The sequence below is a fragment of the Microtus oregoni genome, unplaced genomic scaffold (genome assembly GCF_018167655.1).
Source record: "Microtus oregoni isolate MIOR12 unplaced genomic scaffold, Mior012 000070F_ref0000104, whole genome shotgun sequence".
NCBI lineage: Eukaryota > Metazoa > Chordata > Mammalia > Rodentia > Cricetidae > Microtus > Microtus oregoni.
This window is the reverse complement of record NW_024543977.1, coordinates 4,194,635-4,208,346: the sequence shown is the minus strand read 5'-3', so window position 1 is coordinate 4,208,346 and position 13,712 is coordinate 4,194,635. Positions and strand designations below refer to the sequence as shown.

Sequence of the window (13,712 nt, the reverse complement as noted above, 5' to 3'; positions counted from 1 at the left end):
CTTGGGTCTGAAAAGGCCTGGGATAAAACCGGACTTGCTGAACATAGCGGACGATGAGGACTACTGAGAACTCAACTCAAGAACTATGGCAATGGGGTTTGTTTTTTTTTTTTTTTTGGTTTTTCGAGACAGGGTTTCTCTGTGGTTTTGGAGCCTGTCCTGGAACTAGCTCTTGTAGACCAGGCTGGTCTCGAACTCACAGAGATCTTCCTACCTCTGCCTCCTGAGTGCTGGGATTAAAGGCATGCGCCACCACCACCCGGCTGGCAATGGGTTTTTTATCCTACTGCAGGTACTGGCTTTGTGGGAGCCTAGGCAGTTTGGATGCTCACCTTACTAGACCTGGATGGAGGTGGGTGGTCCTTGGACTTTCCACAGGGCAGGGAACCCTGATTGTTCTTTGGGCTGATGAGGGAGGGGGACTTGATTGGGGGAGGGGGAGAGAAATGGGAGGCGGTTTCGGGGAAGAGACAGAAATCTTTAATAAGTAAGTAAGTAAGTAAATAAATAAATAAAAGGCTCGATGCAACCTAAACCAGGCAAACAAACAAGCACACCAAGGCTGGGAGTTCACTCCGCTTATTTTCTGACATAGGTGGTAACTGTCTTTCATTCCATTAATGGGAGCTTTATCTCACAATCTAATGTGATTGGCTAATTTATAATTGGCGAACAGGAAATGAAGGGAAGAGGTGAGAGGTTAACTGCTCAGGGTTGCAAGGCCTATAAAGTAAACACACATTTCACCAAGTGGGAGAAATCTAAAATTACATAAAAGGTTTTGCAAGGTTGGAGAGATTTATGGACTATTGGCCCTTGGCAGGCTAGCCTCCTTTGATAGAAAAAACTCATTTCCCAAAATTGGTAAGGCTTTATCACTGAGCTATATCCAAAATTTAAATTTTTTTTCATTTTTATTTTGTTGTATTAAATAAATACAGCAAATAAAATGAAATAGTCCAGGAGGTATGTATCTAGAAATTCCTTCTGAGGGCAGGGGAACTCTGAAGAGTGCTAGCCTTGTATACACGAAGCCCCAAGTTCAATCCTCACAAACCAGGGTGATAGCACCAGCTGGCATTAGTAGCACTTGGCAGAGTAGGCAGGAATATCAGAAGTTCAAGGTCATCTTCAGTCACGTAGGGAGCTGGAGGCCGTCCTGGGCTACAAACACACAGAAGGAAGCTTTACAAATTCTAAAGCAAGCTGGGCGGTGATAGTGCACGCCTTTAATCCCAGCAGAGGCAGAGGCAGGTGGATCTCTGTGAGTTCGAGGCCAGCCTGGTCTACAAGAGCTAGTGCCAGGACAGGCTCCAAAGCTACAGAGAAACCCTGTCTCGAAAAACCAAAAAAAAAAAAAAAGAGCAAAAACAAATTCTAAAGCAGTATACAAACATATACATATACAAACATTCACCCCAATCATACTACAAAGTCAAAAGCAAGAGTATAGAAAAACACATAACAATAAGATCTATACAGTTAGACACAACACTTTGAAGGAAATGTACCTTCCCAAACCTGCCAGATGGCTTTTGGTATGTGAATAAAATAAACTCGATAGGGCTGAAGACCCTAGAACAAAAGTCCAAAAATATACTTTCTCGAAAATTCCTGTACCCTGTTGTGTGGTAAAACTTTTCTTTGGGAGACACAACATAAATGCCTACTAACCCCAGATAGGGAACCCACGAACAAAGTAAGGGTACTACTGAAGCCCAGCTTGGTGAAGCAGAGAGTTTGACTGGGTTTCTTATGGGTGAGGGGTCCTTTACAGGAGCAGAAAGACCCAAAGACTAAAGCCCACCCCAGCATGAATGACAGCTCAAATAGCTGCGCATCTAGTAGGCAGCACAGCAGGTTGGAGAGCACCCTTTCCAGCTGGTTTAAACCCCTTCCAGGCAGTTAGGAGGGGTTTGCTTCTCCCAGGCAACTGGTCTGGTCTCAGTCTTTTCAGAGTCTTTTGTGCAGCTCAACCCCCTTTAGTCTGAAGGGGGCTCTCATAGCTGCCTGAATCTCCAGTTCCAGGAGCATCAACACCCTCTTTGGCCTCTGAGGATTCTCATGTACACACACAAAAAGGATGTAAGGAGCCGGGCGGTGGTGGCGCAAGCCGGGCGGTGGTGGCGCTAGCCGGGCGGTGGTGGCGCACGCCTTTAATCCCAGCACTTGGGAGGCAGAGGCAGGCGGATCTCTGTGAGTTCGAGACCAGCCTGGTCTACAAGAGCTAGTTCCAGGACAGGCTCCAAAACCACAGAGAAACCCTGTCTCGAAAAACCAAAAAAAAAAAAAAAAAAAAAAAAAAGGATGTAAGGGCGGACAGGCCTGGTGGCACACAGCTTTAATCCCAGCACTCAGGAAGCAGAAACAGGTGAATTCCATGCTAGTCTGGTCAACAGAGGAATTTTTTGGCTTGACGGGGGTATGTATAATGGTTCACACCTGCAATTCTAGCACTCAGAAGGCTGAGACAGAATTGCTTGGGTTTGAGGCTAATCCAGGCTACAGTGTGAGACCCTGTCTCAAAACAAGACAAACTAGAAGGCCTTGTTCCTACTTTTATACTTTTACTATTTATTACCAAAGTCATTGCTCCTTTAATTTTTAAATTATTATTATTATTATTATTGTGTGTATATGTATTAATAGTAGTGGAGGTGGCCGGGCGGTGGTGGCGCACGCCTTTAATCCCAGCACTCGGGAGGCAGAGGCAGGCGGATCTCTGTGAGTTCGAGACCAGCCTGGTCTACAAGAGCTAGTTCCAGGACAGACACACACACACACACTAGTGGGAGTGGCCTAGCTGAATTTCTTGTGTATTTTCAGTCAAGGTACAAGGACTTCTATCCCTTGTGTGGAGGAGAATCTGCTTCCAAATTCATTTGCTTCTCTGGTGGCAGCAAGTCTCCATTTCTCAGTAAATGCTGGCAGGAGACCTCAGCTCCATGCTGTCTATGTGAGACTCACTACTTGGCTTCCTGGGTGCCCCACAACTTGTTAATCATCACATAGGTGTACATCATTTAAAGAATAACTATTTTGTGGCTGGAGAGATGGCTCAGTGGTTAAGAGCATTGCCTGCTCTTCCAAAGGTCCTGAGTTCAATTCCCGGCAACCACATGGTGGTTTATAACCTTCTGTAATGAGGTCTGGTGCCCTCTTCTGGCCTGTAGACATATACACAGACAGAATATTGTATACATAATAAGTAAATAAATAAATTAATTAAAAAAGAATAATTATTTCTAGTTGGGTAGAATATTTTGATTGGTAGAATTTTACATTTGTTAACCTTTGAACTTGCTTTTTTGTTCTTTCAGTACTTGGTGTTGAACTCAGTGCTTTGAGTGTGCTAGGCAGATGCTAATGTGCTCAGGTAGGCCTTGAACTTTTGATATTCTTGTTTTAGTCTCTCCAGAAGCTGGAATTACAGGTGTGGGCCACCATACCTGGCCTCTAGCTTTTATTCATTAACTTATTACACCTTACTTTACATCAAACATATGTTATAGTATTACCCCATGCAATGTTCTAGCTCTTACATGCCATATGCTATGTGGATGCTAGGCACAGCAGGGTTCTGTGTTCAATGAATTTATATTCCAATAAAAGGAGACAAATGAAAATCAGGTAACTGAGCCGGGCAGTGGTGGCGCACGCCTTTAGTCCCAGCACTCGGGAGGCAGAGGCAGGCGGATCTCTGTGAGTTCGAGACCAGCCTGGTCTACAAGAGCTAGTGCCAGGACAGGCTCCAAAGCCACAGAGAAACCCTGTCTCAAAAAAACAAAACAAAGCCGGGCGGTGGTGGCTCACGCCTTTAATCCCAGCACTCGGGAGGCAGAGGCAGGCGGATCTCTGTGAGTTCGAGACCAGCCTGGTCTACAAGAGCTAGTTCCAGGACAGGCTCCAAAACCACAGAGAAACCCTGTCTCGAAAAACCAAAAAAAAAAAAAAAAAAAAAAAAACAAAAAAAAAAAGAAAATCAGGTAACTGGAAAATACCATCTAATCTACTGATGAATATTGTAATGAAAATAGTTGGGGAGTGTGGACCCCCACCCCTCCTGCTGTAGTAAACAACTTGTTTTGTAGCTGCTCTGAGCACGAGACCCTCAGGAGTTCCTGATGGCAGGGGAATGGTTTCTGGTGGGCTTGCAGCTCAGAGTTAAGGCATGGCCATTAGTCAAGAAGACCCTATATAAGCTGCCCTGGAACACAGTAAAGGGAGCATTTTTGGCGTTCTTGTTTCCAGGATGACGTGTGTGTGTGTGTGTGTGTGTGTGTGTGTGTGTATTTCAGTCTCCAGCCCCTTGCCCGACTCGCAAACCATCCCGTAGTGCAGGCAGTACACTCCAGGTGTAGTACATGTAGCACAGACGTTACCAGATGTCAGTACACGTACTAGTGCAGACGGTACAGAAAGTAACCATAGTAGCAGATGAAAGTGACTCTGCCGCAGCAGAGAGGTCATTGGAAATGCTTCTCTGAGGACATTATGTGGAGATCAAGAAACCAGGCATGGCAGGATCTTCAGAACAGTATATTCATGCGTGGGCAGAGCAGGTGACAAACACCTGGAAAAGAAATGCGTGGTGAGGCCTGTGGAGTGGAACGGAATTGAGTATGACTACAGAATACTGGGCGAAAGCAAAGGGGCATTGCAGAACAGAACTGAAAAGGAAGACAGAGGCCTTTAGCTTGTCTGTTTTTACCAAAGACTAACCTTGCTATGCTCTCCAGGCAATTTTTAAATTCCAGAGAACATGCGTGATGGTTTATTTTTATAGCCAATGCCACAATCACGGATCACTACAATGAAGGTTTTTGGAGCACAGTGGAAGGCAGCAGTATGATCATCCTGTAGGAGAGGTGACTGACCCCATCGCAGAGGTCTCAGTACTGAAAGCAGAGGACAAGGTAAGAGCTGCCTTCTGTGATCCCAGAGTCCCCAGGGAAACACTGCCAGCGATTGCCAGTCCTTGCCAGAGTGTGAGTATAACAGGCACGATCTAACAAGAAGATAGGAGGAACCCAAGTGTCCCTGGTCACCAAGTGCCAGCAGAACACTGGTGAGTCACGATGTTCGAGGTATTGGTGTCTGGGAAGACTTGATCAGAGTCAAGGTTTCTAAGAACCGGATCATACTGTTTCACAGGTGTTATGTATCAGCATCAGCGTACTCAGTCCCAGAATCCCTCAGATCCCTTCTGGGTTGAGTACATTTTAAATTGGACCTTAGGGGAGAATTGAACAGGGGAGGGGAGAGTCAGGGAGGGGAGCAGAGAAAAATATAGAGCTCAATAAAAATCAATTTTAAAAAGCCCTTAAAAAACAAAACAAACAAACAAACAAACAAAAAAAAAGAGATGCTTCCTGAAAAGCACTCTGGAATTCACAGAGCTCGGTTGCAGAGTAACCCTAATTATCACAGTTTCCTAATCTACATGTGGTGTTGGAGGTCTGACTTGAGGAGACACTTTTATCTCACTTTTAAAAAAAAATTTATTTATTTATTATTTATACAGTATTCTGTCTGCTTGTATGCCTGCAGGTCAGAAGAGGGCACCAGACCTCATTACAGATGGTTGTGAGCCACCATGTGGTTACTAGGAATTGAACTCAGGACCTTTGGAAGAACAGGCAATGCTCTTAACCGCTGAGCCATCTCTCCAGCCCCACTTTTATCTCACTTTATTTTTCCTCCTGATCCAATTTTCTTCAGAGGTTCCCAGGTTTTGGACCTCAAGAAGGGCTCACAGGTCAAATTTATACTCTTTTTTTCTTGTGTCCTCCCAGCTGTAAAAACCAGCATGCCAACACCCCCATCTCATCCTGTTTTAAAATGTCTTTCCTGACAAATCTGAAGTCAGTGCGGAGGATAGCATCTGTGTGTTTTATTCTTCATTGTGATTTTTTTCCCTTTCAGGGCCAAGTTGTCTCTGAGAGGACAGCTGAACCCAGCTGCATGTCTTCCCACCCACAGCAAAGGCAGTATGACTCACAGCAGTCTCCCACAGCTGTGTCCCATATGCGCGATCTCTCTTAGATGACTTTGGCTCACACCTGCTCTTCGAGGAGGCATGCCACTTCATTGCATTTGGAGACAGGCAGCTACATTGGCATTCTCCCAAAGGAGGCTCTATACTCGGACAGGTTGGCCTAGGGTCCATGCTTTATCAACCATCCAGGAAAGGGACAAACCCTCCCTGTGACACAGGGGAAAGTAGTCATCTGTGATCGCCTCCTGACTGTTCTACAATCAAACAGATCAGCTTCCGTTGCATATCTTATCTTATCATCGACTGTATGGGCCATGCAAATGCATCTCCCTAGCTTATCTTTGCTTCTGTCAGTCTTGGTTTGAGTACCAATTATGTTGCATGAGTTTTCCTGGGGAGATGAGCAAACATTTCTTCACTCCAGATAGGGCACTGATGGCAGACCAAAGAAATCATTTCACCCAGTGCTAGCTTGGTGAAGCAATGAGTTTATTTGAGCTATTTACAAGACTACACGTGAGGGGTTACTTACAGGAGAATGGGCGAGTCAAAGGCAGCTGCCCACCCCAGCATCTGTGATACTCTGAAAGCTGTATCCTTGGAGCTCCTTGCACAATCTACAGGTAAATCCACTGAATTCTCCTCCAGGCACATCCTGAAATTGTTTAACATTTATAGAACCTTGAGGAGGAATTCCATGAGTCTTATAATTTGGTGAGCTTCCTGAATCTTGTAAGATTTATGTGTGTCAATCTCAAGAGCCTCCATCCTCTCTCTTCCCTCAGGAGGACATGTTTCAACCATGAGAAGAAAGCCAGCCATACAACACTTTCATATGAAACAATTAGGAAAAAAATATATAGGACAGTGTATTAGTCAGGGTTCTCTAGAGTAACAAAACTCAGAGAATAACCCCCTACACCACACACACACACACACACACACACACACACACACACACACGGGATTTATCATAATGGCGTATAGGTTATAGTCCAGCTAATGCAACAATGGCTGCCTATGAATGGAACATCCGAGGATCCAGGTTGGATGTTTTTTAGTTTACTCCTGTTTTTAGTATACTCTGCAATCCAGTAGGGTCTAATGCCAGAGAAGGAATGAATGTGGTCGCAAGGGTGAGAGCAAGCAGGCAAAGAGAGAGAGCTTCCTTCTTCCATGTACATTATATAGGCTGCTAACATAAGGTGTGGTCCAGATTAGAGGTGGATCTTCCCACACAAACTATCTAGATTAAAGGTGTATCTTCCCACATCGAAGATCTGGATCAGAGGTGAGTCTTCCCACTTCAAATGATCTAACGAAGAAAAAAATACCTCAGGGTTGTGCTCAGTCATTTGGTTTTTAGTAAGTTCCAGATGTAGTCAAGTTGACAGCCAGGACGGACATCAAAGACAGGAAAGTCAAAGCTGGACTATGTGGGGGTGGTGGTGAGTTTAATGCAAACAAGAGACGGAGCAAGAGAAAGGGGTAGAGGGGAAGAAAGAGACACTTCCATGTTTTCTCTCATATGTGCAACCTGTGTGTGTGTGTGAAAGAGAGAAAGACACATGTGTAAGATAGGAAGAAGAATGAAAGGCAGAGGCCAGCAAGATGGGCAAGGATGAGTGAAGGAGGTCGTGGGAATGGTCAATGTGAATAAATCATAAGATATGTGAGTGTAAAATGTCATATGAAGAGTATTTCATATGCCAACTACAAATTAAACATGTTTACATTTATTTACTGGGTATGTATGTGTACACATATGTGTGCTCATAAGCCAAGATGCATGTGTCAGAGGACAACTGGTGGGAGCTGGTTCTCTCCTTCTACCATATGGATCACAGAGATCAAACCCAGGTCACCAGGTTTGGAGCAAGTGCCTTCACTGTGTGTGTGGGGCAGCCTCAACAAAATTACCTTTCTTCCAGAGTGGAGGCATGGGAATTTAGAAATATAGTAAAGAATACAAAGATGAAACAAAAATAATAAAATGCAGAAACATGTAGGATAGTATTGGTAGCCCCCCCCCAACCCGCCAAGCCTTGACCTCTCTCCAGAGGAGGGTCAAGACAGCCAGCTAAAATCTTGACCACTCCCCCAGTCTATTTAAACTGCTTTCCAGGAAAGTTCCCTGGTGGTCTCCCCCCCCCCCCCCTCAGAGTGCACCGAGAGCACAGGAATTCCATTAAACCTGAATATATTTTAATTTGGCTTGTTGTGATTTGGCTTGATTGGGATTTTTACGTCGGCAGAGAGCTCGCATTAGGAAAATTCCTAACAGGTTCCTTTGCCATCTTGCTGGCCCCAGTTTCTTCTCTAACAATGGTGGAGGTTTTCTGGCTCCCACTTTCACTGTCAATACACAGTGTCTGTGCAAAGAACCATTTAATGTCCATCACATGGTGTTCTTTGTTGTTGTGACAGGGTCTCTCTATGTCCTGTCACACTCTACTGTACTGGAACTCACTATGTGATCAGGCTCCCTGCCTCTGACTCCCAAATTCTAGGATTAAAGGTGTGCACACTACACCTAGCTATATGACCTTTTAATAGGGATACCTATGTTCTCCTTCTTGGAGGAAGTAGGGCTCAGTTTCATCTTCAGTGGTTCTCTTTTTATCAGTTCAGTTATTTTGTCTTAAAATAGGTTTAGCCGCTAAGTAACAAGGAGGGCTCAAGGGGTAACACAGGGATCTGCCTAGGAAGGAGAAACATAACAGATTTTCCCAGTGGACTGGGGAGTAGAGGGGAATAGGAATGGGATTGTCAGAAAAAAACCAAAAAAACGAAACAAACAAAACCCTGAACCAACCAAATAAACAAATTAAAAAGAAATACTGATTCAACTGACATCATTCCAACATTTTTTTTTTTCATAGAACAAAATCAAATTTCTATTCTAATCCTACCTAGGGCTGCACCTCCCAGCAGAAGCCAGTCTGAGTTCACTGTTGTAGAATGTTACTTTTTAGATTTATTTATTTATTTATTTATTTATTATATATACAACATTCTGCCTCCATGTATACCTGCATGTCAGAAGAGGGCACCAGATCTCATTACAGATGGCTGTGAGCCACCATGTGGTTGCTGGGCATTGAACTACAGGACCTCTGGAAGAGCGGCCAGTGCTCTTAACCAAGGAGCCATTTCTCTAGCCTCTAGAATGTTACTTTGATTATGTAAATGTGTGTTACTTTGTTTATGCTACATTTGTTTATGTTACATTTGTTTAATTATGTAAAGATGTGTTGCATTTGTTTTACTTTTCCTGCCTAAGGCAACTAATGGTCTAATAAAAAACTGAATGACCAATAGCTAGGCAGTAGAAGGATAGGTGGGGCTGGTGGGAAGAGAGAATGAGCTGGAGGAGGAAGCTAGGCTTGAGAAAATGAGAGAGAAGAAGATACCTCGGGTCAGCAGGAGCCGCCAGCGAAGAGAAGCAGGAAAGTAGGACATACAGAATCAAAGGTAAAAAGCCCCTGAGGCAAAACATCTGTGAAGAGAAACAGGTTAATTTAAGTTATAAGAGCTTGTGGGACAAGCATAAGATAAGGCCAAGCATTCATAACTAATAATTAGTCCCCATGTCATGATTTGGGGGCTGGTTGATGTCCCAAACGAAAGCCTGCTACAGTTAATCTTCTTTGTGTGGGAAACTCAAAATCATCGGGCAGTTGAATTTGTTGTCAAGTAAAAACACACAGAAAGAGATCCGAATGTCAACCTTCATTCTATCCTTGATTTTAAATGAAGGCTTGGTGATGTAGCTTAGGGGTTGAGTAAACAGCTAGCTAGTGTAAGACCCAAGCTTTTATCTCCAACCATGGAACTGCTTTAAAAAAAATAGCTTAATCCCTGCAAACAACTTTAGTGTTTGGTTTTAGTTTTGGCTGCAGGCAGTCTGTGAGCTATAATTCCCTGCCTTAGCTCCTCCTGGCTGGGGTTGTAGAAGAGAGCCACCACATCTACCTTGACATAAGAGCAGCCATTAGCGAAGTACTATTTAGCTGCCTTAAAGGTAATACAATTCTAACAAGGAGACACACCCAATTAGTGTGAAAATAAAGGCTGTAAGGGCTGGAAAATGTAAAGCGAATGAGCTGACAAGTGGCTCAGGGCTATAGTGCTACAGAGTAATTATATTACAGCTTTTTAAACTGATCTGCAACTTTTTTTGTTGTTGTTGTTTGTTTGTTTTTCAAGAGTGGGTTTCTCTGTAGCTTTGGAGCCTGTCCTGGAACTAGCTCTTGTAGACCACGCTGGGCTCGAACTCACAGAGATCTGCCTGCCTTTGCCTCCTGAGTGCTAGAATTAAAGGCATGCACCACCACCTGACATAATTAGCTTTATAACCTACAAAATTCTAATGTCTCTACAGAATCAAAATCCTAATCAGTCCACCAATCTCTGCAGATAAAGACTCCTTCCACGATTTTTTCTTCACAGCCAAACACAGCTTCTCTATAGAAATTTTTGTTCAATATATATAGATACAATAAATAATATGTATAAATAAAAATATAATATATTCATAAGTCACCACCTGTGGCTGGTGAGAAGGTTCAGTGGGTAAAGGCACCTGCCTCCAAGCCTGAGCCCACATGGTGGAAGGAAGAGAGCTGACTCCACATACATATACATACATGTCACAAAATAAATAAATGCAATATTTTTATATTTACTTATCGTTTTTTTTTTGAGCCAGAGTTTCTTTGTGAAGCCCTAGCTTTCAATTGGAGCTAGCCAGTTTGAGGCCTACACTGGCCTTGAACTCATAGGAATCTTCCTGCCTCTGCCTCTGTGTGCTGGGTTTAAAAGCATGAACCATGGTACCCTGCAACTGATCAGGTTTTATTCTGACTTTTTTGTATGCATTACAACTAGAATAATTCGGGTTGCCCACAATTTGGTAAATAGCAGTCTTTTATTACTGTGTCTCCTCTAACGCAAGCCTTAGATATCAAACAACGATTTGGTTTTTGTTGTAGGTTTTTTTGTTTTGTTGTTTTTGGTTTTTCGAGACAAGTGTTTCTCAGTGCAGTCCTGGTTGTTCTGGAACTTGCTCTGTAGACCAGGTTGTCCTCAGAGAGCCGCCAGCCCCTGCCTCAAGTGCTGATTCTTGAGTTTGGCGACCAAGAGAAGTGCTGTGACTCCCAGTTACATCCCTGCTCTACAGTACTTTTTCTCACACAAAATATCCCTTTTGCACTTGCACTATCTTCTAGGCATTTCCTTCACTGCGGTGCACCACGCCCGTCTGCGCTCCATGCGCCACCATACCCTTTGTGAACCAGGCAAGGGGCTGGAGATTGAAACACAGAGACTCCTAGAGAGACCAGTCATCATCTTTGAAACAAGTGTTCACAGCTCCCAATACTTCACAGCAACTTTTATTTATTTCTTTTTTTTTTTTAAAGATTTATTTATTATGTATTCAGTGTTCTGCCTGCATGTATCCCTGAAGGCCAGAAGAGGGCACTAAATCTCATTACAGATGGTTGTGAACACATGTGGTTGCCGGGAATTGAACTCAGGACCTTTGGAAGAGCAGGGAAAGCTCTTAACCACTGAGCCGTCTCTCCTGCCCCACCGCTACTTTTCTAGAGATTTTCTTGAAAGAGTGTTGGTTCAGTTTCTTTAGGATCTTATAGTGATTTAGTTTTAAGAAAGGCCCTGTCTTCAGAGAAGCAGACCCTCCAGGAGGGCATAATGTAAGACGAGGGTTTAGAAAGGTACTGATTACAGGTGACTGCTTTACAGGCATTATGCAAAATCTCACGGTTCCCATCTGAATGAAACCTAAACTGCATTATGACAGGCTCTAAAAAAAAATCCTGCCTTTTACAAGACGTCTTTCTTTCTTCTGCCACACGTCTGCCTAAGACCTGTAGCTTTTTCTTTGAGACACTGAAGGGAACAAGTTCTCCCGGGAGACAGCAGGGTTAGACATAAGGACCCTGTCCGAGTAGGCCCCAGGCCTAGCGGTGTGCTCCAGAACCACGGACACCGCCAAGGGGGGCGCTCTTGAGGCCGGGGTGTCCGGGAGGACATAGTTACGAGCACGCACCTCCGGCAGGGACGGAGCCCCCCACACTTGGGAGCTGAGGCTGGGGAATGGAGTCATCCTAGATAGCATTGACGCCGTCGCGGAAGGAGTTGGAACGTAAAGCACTTTAAGGCGCAAGCGCAGAGGAGGTTGCTTCCGGTTTCCTATCCCATCCCTTAGACCCCTCTTAGTATTCGGCTCCACCGGAACGCTTCAGTAGCCCCGCCCCCAAGCGTTAACCCCACCCACCAAGGCCCCGCCCCGCCTGTCCCTCCCCCTTCTATTTAATTGTTGGGTTGTCAGCTCTGCAATCCCGCTGACGGCCAGCAGGGGGCAGAGTTCGAGCCTGCGACTTTTTTCCTCCTCCGCCCGCTTCGGAGGCGGTGGGCGTGGGGGAGGGGAGAGGAGGGCGGGGCCGGAGGCCCCGAGGCCCCAGTGCGGTCGGCTGCTCGCGCTACTTTCTGTTCGCGTCGGCGGAGAGGCCGCGACGACCGCATCAGAGCTGACGTGGGTGCGACGTGGGGCCGCCGTCGCCGGGTTGCCTGGGCGGCGGCCGTCGGGCTCTGCGTCCCCACCTCTTCCCGTCGTAATCAGTGACGAGCCCGCTACGTAAACCCTTCGCGGCGGGTAAGTGGCGCGCCAGCCTCGCATCACAGCCCGCGGCGGGCGGCGGCTGCTCGGGACGGGGCCTTCCGCCCGGCCCGGCCCTGCCCGCATCGCCCGGCCCTGCCCTGCCCTGCCCGCACCGCCGCCCGCCCGCTCGCGGCTCGCCACGGAGCTCAGAAAGTCCCGAGCGGGCAGCCGGCCGTCCGCGCTTCACCCTGGTGCCGGCGGGAAAGCCGGGCGGCCGCTCGGGCTCCTCAGCGGCCCCGGGGCCGCCGTCACGCCTTCGCCCCAGCGCTGCGTACGCGGTGTAGCTAGAGAAATAACGAACCCCAAGTCTTCAAAAAGCGAGACGCGGAGCCGCCACGATCGAGCCATCTGGTCCCCACACGCCACAGAGCCGGTGTGTCTGGGGAGGGGGAGCGGCACGGCGAGGCGCAGTTGGGGTCCCGGGGGTCTCTGATGACTTGAATCCCCAGAGCCGCGGAGTAAGGGAGTTCTCCCCTCTTTCCGATGCAGACGCTTACGTTGCCAACCCCCCCACCCGGGAAAGCTGGTGTCTGCTCGCCGTCGCCCCAAAGTGGAGCTAGAGCCCCTTGGTCCGCGTGGTTTAGGTGACCTCCTGCTTTTCTGCACGGTTTGAGGCGGGGCCGACCGGACTGCCTTCATCCAGCATCACATTAATTACAATAATAGTTTATGATCCTATTTTCACCCCGGCCGCCACGACTTTCTTTCTTGCAGTTTTTGGTAAAAGCTTGTTTCCCTTCTTAACATACCTGTTCTTTGAATCTCTGAACTTGAGACTCCTCAGATTGTTTTGTCCAATAAATGTGATTTTTTTTTTTTTGAGACAGTCTCAAGTAACCCAGATTCTTGAACTGGTTTTGTAATGGATGACCTTGAACCTCTGAACCCCCCCCCCCCCCACCTCCTGAGTGCTGGGATTTACCATAGTGCCATAGTGTGTACGTTTAATCAAACTTTTAAAACTTTGGAAAGAGGTTTTAATCCTTCACATGTGAACTGTAATGCCATTCTAAACACTGAAATGACACG

General features: G+C 46.0%; 1 protein-coding gene across 2 annotated transcripts in view; it reads left to right on the top strand.

Annotated features, from left to right (window-relative positions):
• Positions 1 to 12,394: 12,394 nt before the first annotated feature.
• Positions 12,395 to 13,712, top strand: part of Crem (cAMP responsive element modulator) — a 72,456-nt gene continuing 71,138 nt past the window's right edge. Inside the window, exon 1 of one of the 2 annotated variants that reach the window (XM_041641530.1) lies at positions 12,395 to 12,677. The gene's annotated coding sequence lies outside the window, so the exon portion shown is untranslated. The remainder of the gene's footprint in view (positions 12,678 to 13,712) is intronic. The other variant, XM_041641540.1, reaches the window with a different exon arrangement.